Source organism: Cydia amplana, chromosome 19 (genome assembly GCF_948474715.1).
Source record: "Cydia amplana chromosome 19, ilCydAmpl1.1, whole genome shotgun sequence".
NCBI classification, from domain to species: Eukaryota; Metazoa; Arthropoda; class Insecta; order Lepidoptera; family Tortricidae; genus Cydia; species Cydia amplana.
In genome coordinates this window covers 6,028,092-6,040,667 of record NC_086087.1, presented here as the reverse complement: position 1 = coordinate 6,040,667, position 12,576 = coordinate 6,028,092, and the positions used below count along the sequence as shown (strand labels likewise).

Sequence of the window (12,576 nt, the reverse complement as noted above, 5' to 3'; positions counted from 1 at the left end):
CCCGGCTGGTAGAGCGAGCTTTGTTTGGAAAACATCAAAATCAAAACTCATAAATGCACGTTTTTCCAGAGATGAGATCTAGTTAGATCGATTTTTCACCCCCATTTAGCAAATTTCATTGTAATTGTATATACATACATTTATATACAAGAATTGCTCGTTTAAAGGAATAAGATAAGTTCCTTCTTCTAAAAAACATCTACTTACTGAAAAATAAGTCTATTTTCGTCCAATACTTTTCACATCTATTTGTCCTATTTCCAGAAGAGGTTATAATTATTACTGTTAGCCGTATTCGACTAATCCCAATACGGGCCTAGTTTACCCTCTGGGTTGGAAGGTCAGATGGCAGTCGCTTTCGTAAAAACTAGTGCCCACGCCAATTACTGGGATTAGTTGCCAAGCGGACCCCAGGCTCCAATGAGCCGTGGCAAAATGCCGGGACAACGCGAGGAAGATGATGATCTTGGTGATGTCTAAAAGATATCTAGTAGATGTCTATTTCAAAATCCGAATCGGGCCCTGTGTCATTTCTTTAAAACTTTTGTATGTAAATTTACGATATTAATACGAGTAGAGATACATTATTTTAGGTAGATAGAGATACCTGCATATAGTATCTCATATAGGTATTCATAACATTTCAATGTGCCCTTGTTTAATTAACAAAGTCAAAAATATCACAGGTCATAAACCACACGTGGTCAAACTTTTGAAACCAAAGTCGAAAATAGCTTAAAAGGCATTGGCCACTTTTACCAAGCGCTTATCCCTTGGGATGCCCGACGAAGAGTAAATTTACAGAGAGTAATCCAACTTGAAATAAAAACATATTGATGAACTATTCTATATTCGTCGTCGAGCCTCAAACTATCTCCATACTAAATTTCATCTTATTCTGATCAGTGGTTTAACCGGGAAGAGGAAACAGACAGACACAAACAGTTAGTTAAATTCCAAAGCGTCTATAATACTACCCTTATTTTTTTTACAATATGTCCTCATTTTGTCATGTTTTTCGCTCGTATTGCTAGCCTAGAGTCTGTTTAAGCTACCACAGCACCGCCTTTGATAGAACAAAGTGTGGAAATGTCATTATAAACGCTGACTCGTCATACTTTCATTAAAATTTCACGTGTATGATAACGCTCTCAGACTTTGGCATTGCAAATCCGTGCAAAGTTAGGTTGTTCCGACACTACGAGACGTGAATAGTAAACGTAAATATTCCTAAATGAAAAAAAGCAAGTAATAAACACTTTATTATACGAAACAAAGGCGAACTTATCCCTTTGAAGGATGTCTTCCAGCTAACCTAAATGTTCGTTTGTGTATATGCTGTGCTCGAGGTGAACGAACCGTTTAAGGGAAAGATTTTGTTCTAAAAGTTCAATTAGATCAAATTGTAACTAGACTAGACGATAATTGGAAACCCATTTTAACTAATCTATCAGACCAGAATCTAATTTTGTAATCATTTGACTTTATGCTAATTAATCATGTGTAGAGGAGACTCATGAGATATGATCCTAGGGGAGACTGGGGCTCCTAAATTATAAAGTTATATTAAATTTATATTATAAAATATAATTACATATTTACCTACTTGTCCCGTGTCTTTTATTCGCCTACGGCTCATAAAAGATATCTCGGGGCTCGTAAACAATACCACACTTTTCACACTTGCAGTGAAATATACTATTGTAGCTTATTTTTAAACAGATAAATTTGACTATTTTTGGTTCGTATATTGACTAGAGTTAGATCAAGAAAAGTCTGCAACGATTTCGATAGCACAAGCAGTGCAAGTGTTATTTTAAACGTCAAACTGATGACGTATAAATAACACTTGCACTGCGTATGCTATAAAATCGTTGCAGAGTTTTATTGGTCTAACTCTAGTTCTATCGTTATAAGTAAGTCCATATATAACTCCCCAGGAATTAAAATAGGCTATAACTCCCGCGGAATCTGCGTGAAATACCAGGCTCTATAAGCATAAGCAAGTGCGATGAAAACAATATAATAGATGTTATGTTGACATAGTTGTACAGACGTCTGGCATCAATGTGTGACGACATACGCATATAAAACGCTATGGCCGAATAAATTACCTATTTATTTAGGAACAAGGAAAACCCACATCAAAAACAAAACTCTAGGTATCTTATGACATTTTAAGACAGGAAAATGATCAATAATTAGAATTAGGTAAAAATATTATCTAAATATAAATAATCATCTAATTGCAATAGTATAAAACAAAGTCGCTTCCCGCTGTCTGTCTGTCCCTATGTATGCTTAGATCTTTAAAACTACGCAACCTATTTTGATGCGGTTTTTATAATAGAGTGATTAAAGAGGAAGGTTTATGTATAATTTATTAACCCGTGCGAAGCCGGGGCGGGTCGCTAGTCAAACATTTGGCATTTCCTTGCTAAAGTGATAATTCGTAAGTATTCGATTAAATATTGCTTTTGGATGGCAGCTACAGCCACGGTAAATTACCTAAAGGAGGAAAGTGCGTGTCATGCGTGTGTTCTTATTCCATAATGTAGGCTTGTACGTACATGTTTACGTTATACGAATGGTAATAAACCTGGGTAAGTCCCAAAACTACGATGTTAGTTGTGCAACATGTATATCCTCAATAGAAAATGTAGGTTTTAAAATTAAAACATAGATACCTATTATGGAAAAATCTTACAGAAACCTCTTACCTACTGCATAGGTATAGGTAGGTAGTACCTACTAGGTACTCCATAAAAAATATTGCATTAAAATTAACACAAGTCTAAAAGTGTGTATTTTCATTTGACATAATATAATACGGTAAAATGCAAGTTTAAGTATACATTATCACAAAAAAAAAACAAAATTAAACTTGATATTCTTGTTTTAGAAACATTTGCACCTTAATACTTAAATTGGTTTTCAAAAACAGGTCTAACGATTTTGATAAAATTTACAATAATAATATTATATGGCTTAGAAATATTCAAAGTCGATCTAATTTGGATTATCATTTCGAAATAGTTACTTAATTCCAGAGTTTTGTTTGTTTTTGTGGACAAAGTAAACAAAACACCTAGTTTTTTTACACCTTTCTTCCACTATCTAAATAATAAAAAATATTCTCACTAATGCCAGGCGTGTCTCACTCCGCCATTTCGTCGCTTTGCTACAGGTAGCTAAAAGTACCTACATCCGTTCGGCCCCACTTTTGGGGAAAGCCATAAGCCGCGCGTGGCGCTGTCGCCACCTAGCGGCCATATCTGTGCTGATCGTAACAGACGCGTTTTGTTAGAGAGTGAGTCTTCTGTACTTAGTACTATTATTTATTCTGTGCTAATGCGCCTAAATATGTACGAACAATATTATATTGAATAGGACACTTTCATTGTTTGTGTTTCAACCTAAATATGGACATGTTTACCGGTATTGTATTACGTTGTACTACTTACATAATAATCGTCGAATGTTATAATAACTGAATTAATAATTAACTGTGCCCTAAAATGTTGGGATTGGGGACAGCATTGTCCCACCACCAGTAGATTACTTTTAAATTAATTTGAGATTGGTTTATTACAACAACCAATCACTTAACAAATTAGTTAGGTATATAGGTACCTACAAGAATTACACCTCAAACCTCCTAATATTGTTGCCGAGAAAAATAATGAAATTTTTGTCAATATAAATATCTATTATTAACCAATACTGCAAACATACAAGACACATTTGTATATTAAATACATTTATAAAAAAATATTGTAAAATATCTATTTTTTTGAATAACCATTCTACATACCTACTTAGGTACTTACACTGAAAAATACCTAGGAACAAAAAATTTGAAAAAAATAATATTTCACGTCACAGCAAAAATAACAAATTTCGACCGTGACAGGACTCGAACCTGCAATCTTCGGATCCGAAGTCCGACGCCTTATCCATTAGGCCACACGGTCGCTGGAAATCGTGGCGAAATAGGCCAACCGGTGCTGTGAAGCGAGCCTCCGCGTGATGTCACGCGTGACGTCACAAGGTCGCTTACCTCCAGTTAGCACATTTTCGCCGTGATTCGTTGAAATGAAAATGTTAGGTTAGGTAATAGGCGAGTTTTAGTAATTAGGTTGGGTGACACTTATGTTATTTACTTGCTTATTAGTAAACTGACTTTGTATTGACATTTGACGATATTTATTAGATAATCCTTTTGCATGTTATGTTCTTGGATGTATAAATATTGACCGTGTGTAGGGTTTACACGACTGATCCGAAATGTATGGGAATATCCGCGAATCCGGATCCAGATCCGGATAACTTCATACATTTCGGATCCGGATTGCAAACCCTAATCGTGTAGCATCGTATAATAAGGGATCATCCATTAATTACGTCACACGAATTTCTAGGTTTTTTTACCCCTCCCCGCCTCCTTGTCACACTTGGTCACATTTTGCAAACCCCTCCCCCCCTGGTGTGACGTCACATTTTAGGCAATTTTGTTTTCAACGAAACCGACAATATTAACTCGGCATAATTTTTTTAATAAAAAAATATTTTTGTTATATAAATATTAGTAATTTCATAACACAACGAAAGTTACATCCAAAATCTAATTATTTAACTGTACAGCGAATAAAATATATAAATTAATTTTCGGTTACTGATGAAGTTAAAGTGACATCACAATGTTTGTGGCTCCCCCCTCCCCCATGTCACAACATGTCACATTTTCTTGACCCCCTCCCTCCCCCTAAACATGTGACGTAATTAATGGATGACCCCTAATGTAATTCATATTTCACTGTGTTGGTCCTTAGCCACACTGTTGTTCAGTATCAAATACAAACATTCTTTAGTAGCAAGGTAGAGCAGGCAGGATTGACAAAAGTAGCTAATTATAAATTTAATACATCATGTTAAAGTATAGGTATACATATTCAGATTATTTATAATATTAATTTAAATAATTAATACATACAAAAAACATGAAAACTATCTATAAGCTAAACACATTAAAATTAAACTAGTAGGACAACCGACTTAAAAACTGGGCTGTCGGCCTATCATGCATTAGCTCACTCGCGGCTAAGTTATGGAATCATGCTGTGGGGCAACAGCACAGATGCCGAGGATTTATTTATTATGCAAAAAAAATGTGTCCGAATAATGGTTGGTATTCAATGCCCCGAAAGCAGCAGACCCTATTTTGAGAAACACGGGATACTGCCATTGCCATGCCAGTATATCCTATCATTAGCCAATAGTCCATAGATTGAACTCGATACCTCTAGCAAGAGGGTTCCGTTTTTTTCTTTTGAGTTACGGAACTCTACAGGTTTTTAAAGGGTCAGCGCCGGCATATAGCATCCCTAGTAGAGACGGTAAACGCTTAAATTACCATCAGGCGAGCTATAGGTATGCTTGAACACCTCAATTGTCAAGACGTCGTGCGTGTTCAGATATTTTTGAGCACCTCGGCCGCTCCGATATGTCTGAAAGCGACTGTACTAAACGATAGTAATGATTGTATGAAGATAAACACAAGTTCGGTCCGCCTTAATTATTTGTATTCAAAATAAATAATTTTCAAAAAATTTCACGTGTAATGCTTTGATAAAATTGATTAGCTAAAGTATATTTTTTTACTCGGTAGACTAAAATGACATTTCATAGTATGAAATGACACATGATGTTCATACTATGAAATGTCATTTTAGTTTACCGAATAAAAAAAATGACTTTACATGTACCTAGCTACCTACCTATAAAATTTGATCCTCACCAAAAACTATCTATGACAGTGTTGGGCAAACTTTTTTCATGGGGGGCCAGAAAGCTTGAGACATTTCGGAGGAGGGCCAGAATTGCAGCAAAACTGGAAATTTCAAAATTTTACGGTTTTATATAAAAGTGCAGTTATGCTACAGCAAAAAAAAAACTTGTATATATAAGTATGTATGTATATAGAAATAGAAATAGAAATAGCGTTTATTTGCCAGAAATGTGGTACATAAATTATATATTTTATAATTATATATTATTATATATTTTTTTCAAATGAATTATTCATCTATCTATCTATATGTATTCAAATATTTTACTGCATAACTGGTGAATCCTCAAAATATAATCATCGAGGGGCCATATACAAATTATTTCAATGCATCCGCGGCGGGCCGGATAAAATGGTTTCGCGGGCCGGAGTTGGCCCGCGGGCCGTACTTTGCCCACTGATCTATGACATCTTGAAAACGTCACCAATCAGATTGACTGATGCAACAGCTCCTCCTTATTTCTAGGACCCTGGTACTGCTAGTAGAGATGGCAAGAAGCCAAGTCTCATGAGTACAGTTTTTTCAAATGAAACGTAATTCTCAGCTCGAGTTATTAAATCGTTACTAAAATCGACCCAAAATGGAGACTCATCATCAGTTTCAAAGATCATTAAGAATACCAATTGAAAATCATTATATATTAAAATTAAATTAAGCCGTAAAGTTGCGATGCGAGTATAGAAATCGCGACTCCAAAATTATTTTAATCTCTTTAATATTCTTTAAAAATGACTTAAGTCTCTACATAAGAAACAAGTTTTTGAGGTATTCGTATTTAAAATATTTAGATCACAATGGTTACACTCACAAGCTTGTATTTTTGGTCGCTATTGGCGATATGTTTAGGGCCCATCGGGGGTCCTTCTTCAGGCTCGAGTGCTCGCGGCGGCTGCACTCCGTGTACTGAAAGTTTAATTTTCCAGTATTCGTATTTTAAAAGAACTCGATTCCATGACTTGTTATACTGACTCGAGTATATGTGAGTATCCACCGAAGACTCGAGTGTTTACAAACACTATGGCCTGGTGCGTCACCAGGCAAGGACTACAGATAACCTAGGGTTTCCCGGTCAGAGGAATCTTCCGCTTATCTGCCAACTGACCACATTATTAACATTCTGACATATTTCAGACATATGTAAATTATAACGATATGTTGGGTTTGTGATCTTCACCATATTCCGTATTTGGGGTAGGCAAGTATAATAACGAATTGCTATTAATGGCAACTAAGTCTTCTAAGTAAGTCACCGTCCTAGTTAGATCGATTTTTCACCCCCGGAAACCTCATATACCTAGCAAATTTCATCGAAATCGTTAGAGCCGTTTCCGAGATCCTCGAAATATTTATAGATTTAAATGTACAAGAATTGCTCGTTTAAAGGTATTAGATAAGCTAGGTATTTCGTAATGTATTAAGAGGATAGCGGACGAGCGCTTCTACATACATTACCGATCCTCCCTAAATACTATCCCCTTCGGTAATTTATCCGTGTATTGGTTAGGATTTATTTTTGATATGTGCAGATACAAAATTTACATTAAGTACTCCGAAGATACTCAGTGTCACCTTTACCGTAGCTAATACCGTCGGCCGAGGCAACTGCTTTATGGGCTGTTTTGTTGATTTTCAACTCTATTGCTTTAAATTAAAGCCTAAATTTCTACTTCCTTTTATATCATGACACCCATTGCTAACTGCGATACCACTTCGAATTCTTGTTACCCTGGTATATCTGGTTTACTATTCTGGCCCCAATCTACCCGTAAATCCGCACTTATCCGGAATATCCACTCAGTGGCCTTAAGTCATAACCTTGAATTTTGTATCCCAGTTGATGGGCAAAGTTTAATTTTTTATTTCACTTGTGCATTGAGGGCCATAGATTGTATTTACTGTTGTTGTTATAAGAATGATGTAAAAAATCAGCAACACAACAATCTGTTTTATTGTTGTATCAAATCGATACCAATGTTTATTTTTCCGTCACATTATCATCATGTCAGTAAGCCATTCATGTCATTGATAGATCCGCCGTGAACTAAATCATAATTCATAATAAATAATCATTATCAGTCACTACGCTACTGCTGAGGTCAATCATGTTGTTGTAGGAATATTTTTATCACCGTGGCGCCATCTCTGTTGGCTATAAATAATTATGGAGCGTTGAACTTGAGGATTTATCATTATGATTGCATTATTAAACTAGTTGTCTGTCCTATTAATAATTATAAACTACCCGCAGACTTTGTCAGTGCAGAAGACAGACTACGCATGCCTTGAGTTGTCGCGCGCGACTGAATCGGGCTTGACATAGGTAATAATATTATAGAGTCGCCCGCGACATCACAAGTGATGCTGGCAGGTCTTAAATAACCTCAGTCAGTCAATGTTAATTATAAATTAATACAAGTTTTTGGGTACAACACATTAGGTATAAGTACAACACTTTGATATAAGCAGGATTTTTAAATAGGTACTCGTAGGAAGGCCTAGGCTCTCCGAAACATGTCGCGCGAGTGACTTAAAACAAGCGAGTCTAAACCGTAAAATTATTCAATGTTAGCATGTCTCACAACAGTTTAAATTCGATTGAGGTACTCGTAGTTTTGGAGCGGTGTTTTTTACGCTATTGATGCTTTCTGTACCTACTTATATCCAGAAATTACCTCCCTAATGTAGGTTACAGGGGTAGGTACCTTTAACCTTAGTATCGGCTTGCTACTAACGAATTCTACGCGGACAATGTCACGGACAGTAATTAGTTACCTAATTAAAACTAAAGGGTTACGGGGAGGTTGCGTCGTACAATGTTTCATATCGTAGTTACGTTCCGTTCCGACACACTTTGGGATGACGATATCCACGCGACTGGGTCAATTTGATGATTTTACGACGAATTCGTGAGTGTCATGCTTGAACTTTGATTTCGTGTTGTATCTACGCAATTACGCATATCCGGATAAACATAATTAATGTTAATTAATTACGAGGTGATTAAAATAAAAATATATAGGTAGTTTAAAAAGAGTGAGACTAGTTAATTTGTAGATGTTGGTAACGTGTATGAGTAACCTAAACTATAGTTTTAATAATTAAAGCAACCATAAAAATATGCAATATTAATTGATAGTACGCAGTGAAAACTAGCCAACCATTTTTCACATACTAACCAAATAAGCCCTATTCTTACTCACCGTTTTTGTGAATATCTGGTTTTTATTATACTAGAGATGGGCTGACCCAGTATAAAACGTTTTTCCAATAGACGGACAAAGGCACTCGGCAAATTGATGGTCGCACGTCAATTTGTACGGCGTGTCTTTTTGCCCAGGACACCCGAGTCTCGGGTCACACGTGGGACTCGGGCCGCACGTTTGACTTTACTTATAAATCACTCTTTTATAGTAGTTAAGAGTAATTGCAGTTTTGATATAAGGTTTTAGACGAATTTAAACTGTTGTGACATATACTAACATTGAATAATTTTACGATTTTAGACGTTTAAATCAAGGGAAAGGCGATGAAAAATCCTGTATACGATACTATTGTCTATTACATACTATAATATCTCGTATTATTATCGTACATAGGATAGAACTGTAGAACTGTGGCCTTTATTTATTTGAATTATGATTTCATAAGATTTTAAGTTTTGGTTTACTATTTTACTTTTACGATCAGTTGAGAAGGAGGCTGGCTCAACTGGACTCGGCTGGAAAGAGCTGGAAGTTGCCGCTCAAGATAGCGACAAATGGAAGATTCTTCTGCGAGCCCTATGTCCTTAATGAGGGATAACAGGAATGCATCATCATAATCGTTTTACTTTTTACCTTGATAGACTTTAACATGACTTTTATTTGAACCTAGCAACAGTTGTAACTGCAGACTATGTATATTTTGGATACCTACTTATATCGCATGCTCGTTGGTTATTTGTGGCTCTTATCAATGTAATGTAAGCATCGTACCGTACCCATTCGTTCATTTCATTACAATTCTACGGGGGGTGTGTCTCATTTCTTGAGTGCAACAGTACTGATAGATAGCACTTTAATAAACAAAGTAAAGAAAATATTTTCAACCTTCTGCTTGTTCGATATTTAATAATAAGCGCAAAGGTTATCTTTGATTTATTTTTCAACATTATAATTAATGCAGAAATATTGATTTAAGATCCTACAAACACAGTTTTTTCTGCAACTTCCCCAAGACATGTTTTATCTTTGCGTTGCGGTTGGACCAGACAAAAACATTATCTATGCAGATCTGTTACTGAAACATTATATGTCCCAAAATTAAAATGACGCAATTAACAGTAACAATTGAGACCAAAAAAAAGGTGTTGAAAGGGAAAGGTGTAAAAAACCGGCGCTACCCCCAAATTCCTTATTAACACCTTACCTGGGACCCTCCGAATAGTACCAGGCGAGCATACAATCGAGAGAGTAAACCGTACACCTTGGTTCTGCAAGTCACTGCCCCAGGTAGGGACTAGGGACTGTGGGTGACATTTCATGCCCCGCCAGGCGAAGTCTATGAAGTACCAGTGTAAGTGAGATTTGGTATTATTCGTAGTTTCTAAAGATCTGGAGGTCAAGTTATTCTGGTGTGCGTAAGAACTCGATTTACCTAGGCTCTTTTGAGCGATCAGAATACTAGACCGGCACACCCCATTTCAAGTGTGTATAGGTATTAATGGTACTACTTGAAAGCTCTGACGAAGTATAAAGTATAGACGTGACCACTTAACCACTAATACGTTCTAAGAGACGCTTAATATAAAAGCTTTTAGTAGGTATGAGTTTGTGCTAAATCCCATATAACTATTGAAGAAGGTAGTGATTTCAAAAAATAACTTTAATGAAAAGTAGGCTTTTTCTTTTTTATTAATTGCAGGACCATAAAATAATTGCATAGTCGTATCAGTCTCTTGAAAATTTCATTAGTCCGGAGTGACATCGTTTAAGATTTGTTTTTGTCTTTTGTACAGTCATACTTTTCGTTGTTGCCTTCCAAGTTGAAGCAAAACACGGTTGAGAAACGTTAAACTTGGTGGACAACAAAAATAATGACTACAATACATGACTGCAAAACTGTTGGTCATGGTTAAAGAGTTCGCTAAATCTTATTGTATGGAAAATTTCATAGTAAACCGCCGCGGCGCGGCGGGTGACGTTGATCAGTCTGGCAAGTGCGGATGGTATAACTGGCACTTAGTGTTTAATAGTAGTACCTATGTAAGTATGTATCGTAAAATGGGGTGAGTAGGGGCAAAACTGACTTTCAAACCGGGATAACATTTTAATTTTAAATACTTATGCAAACTTAATATATAATAAGTGTTCCGGACGTTTGTATTTTAGTTTTTATTTTATTTTGGGTAGTTCCATTTCATAACTTTGACGATAAACAGGAAATCCCACCTCACCCCGTAGTCGCTCGTAATTGGGGTGAGATGGGATTTCATACAAAGGTGATTTTGGAAGATTGTTGGATATTTTTTTTTATTATGAGTATTACCATAGCTCCATTTTAAATTGGAATACATTATTTTTGTAGCAGTAGCCTTAAAATCCCATCTCACCCTCCTTTCATCCCTCCTCTCCCCATTCATAACCCAGCTCTGCCCGCGATCCCTACTCACACCATTTTACGGTAACAAAAATTACCAAATCTTATGACGTCTTTATAAGCGTAAAAAAATGTCAATTAAATGTGTATAACACGCAAAGTCATGTCATAATATTATGGTCCGACACAATGTATTTACAATAATAATAACGATTATGTATGACCTCGCGAACCCATCTATGGTTCATGATTACTAGTACCAATTTAATCTTGACTAACCCAAAATTAGTATCGGTAGTGTAGAGCAGCGGTACTCAATCTTTTTTTGTTGACGGAACCCTTTTGGAAAGCGAAATACTTGATGGAATCCTACAATACGGTGGCGGCATAGTAACATTTTTCGAGGCGACTAAAGCATAGTGTTCTAAATTCTTGCGGAACCCCTGCAGGAGTGTCGCGGAACCCTAGGGTTTCGCGGAACACACTTAGAGTATGGCTGGTGTAGAGAGTAATTCTATCCAATCTGTATTGCATTTTAAATCACTCGTATAAAATGCAATACAGATTGGATAGAGTTACACGAACTTGTTAATTAAAGTATAGGTATCAAAAATAAAAAGAAATGAATTATAAATCATGTTATTTTATTTCATATAACATATGAAATCCAAATAAAAAAAGTTTAGGATTCAAGATAAGAATTTATATACTTTCTTACACCTGTTAAATAAATAATTGGTCTATAATACTTATACACGACACGACAGTTAAATAGGGTTTTAGGTATATACCTGGTTTTAAAACAAATCAATAACAAAGTTATTGATTAGGTAATTTAATTAATAAAAATATTAATCTAGTATTATTCGTTTTAAAAAGAAAAAGAAAAATGACGAGAAGTTGAGAACCAGGTTTATACATGTCTTTTGTTAAACAGTAGTTTAGCGGTTTTAGGCAGATAATCTCATACATTTTAATTGCTAGTATGCCTAGCCTGTTAATTCATAAATATCAAAGCAATGGCAACTACCAAGAATAGCAATTGAATTTAGAAATAAGGCATTTGCAGAAATTAAATAAAAATTACACACAATTCAATATAGAAATTAATAAGGCAGAATCATACCTGTTGTTTACTGGTAGCTGGCTG

General features: G+C 35.7%; 1 long non-coding RNA gene and 1 other non-coding gene across 2 annotated transcripts in view; one reads left to right on the top strand and one right to left on the bottom strand.

Moving 5' to 3' along the window:
• LOC134657023 (uncharacterized) overlaps positions 1 to 12,576 on the top strand; it is a 129,968-nt gene that overhangs the window by 42,257 nt on the left and 75,135 nt on the right. The window lies entirely within an intron of this gene.
• Trnar-ucg (transfer RNA arginine (anticodon UCG)) lies at positions 3,902 to 3,974 on the bottom strand. Its single transcript has one exon. It is a non-coding gene; the product is annotated as a tRNA-Arg (tRNA).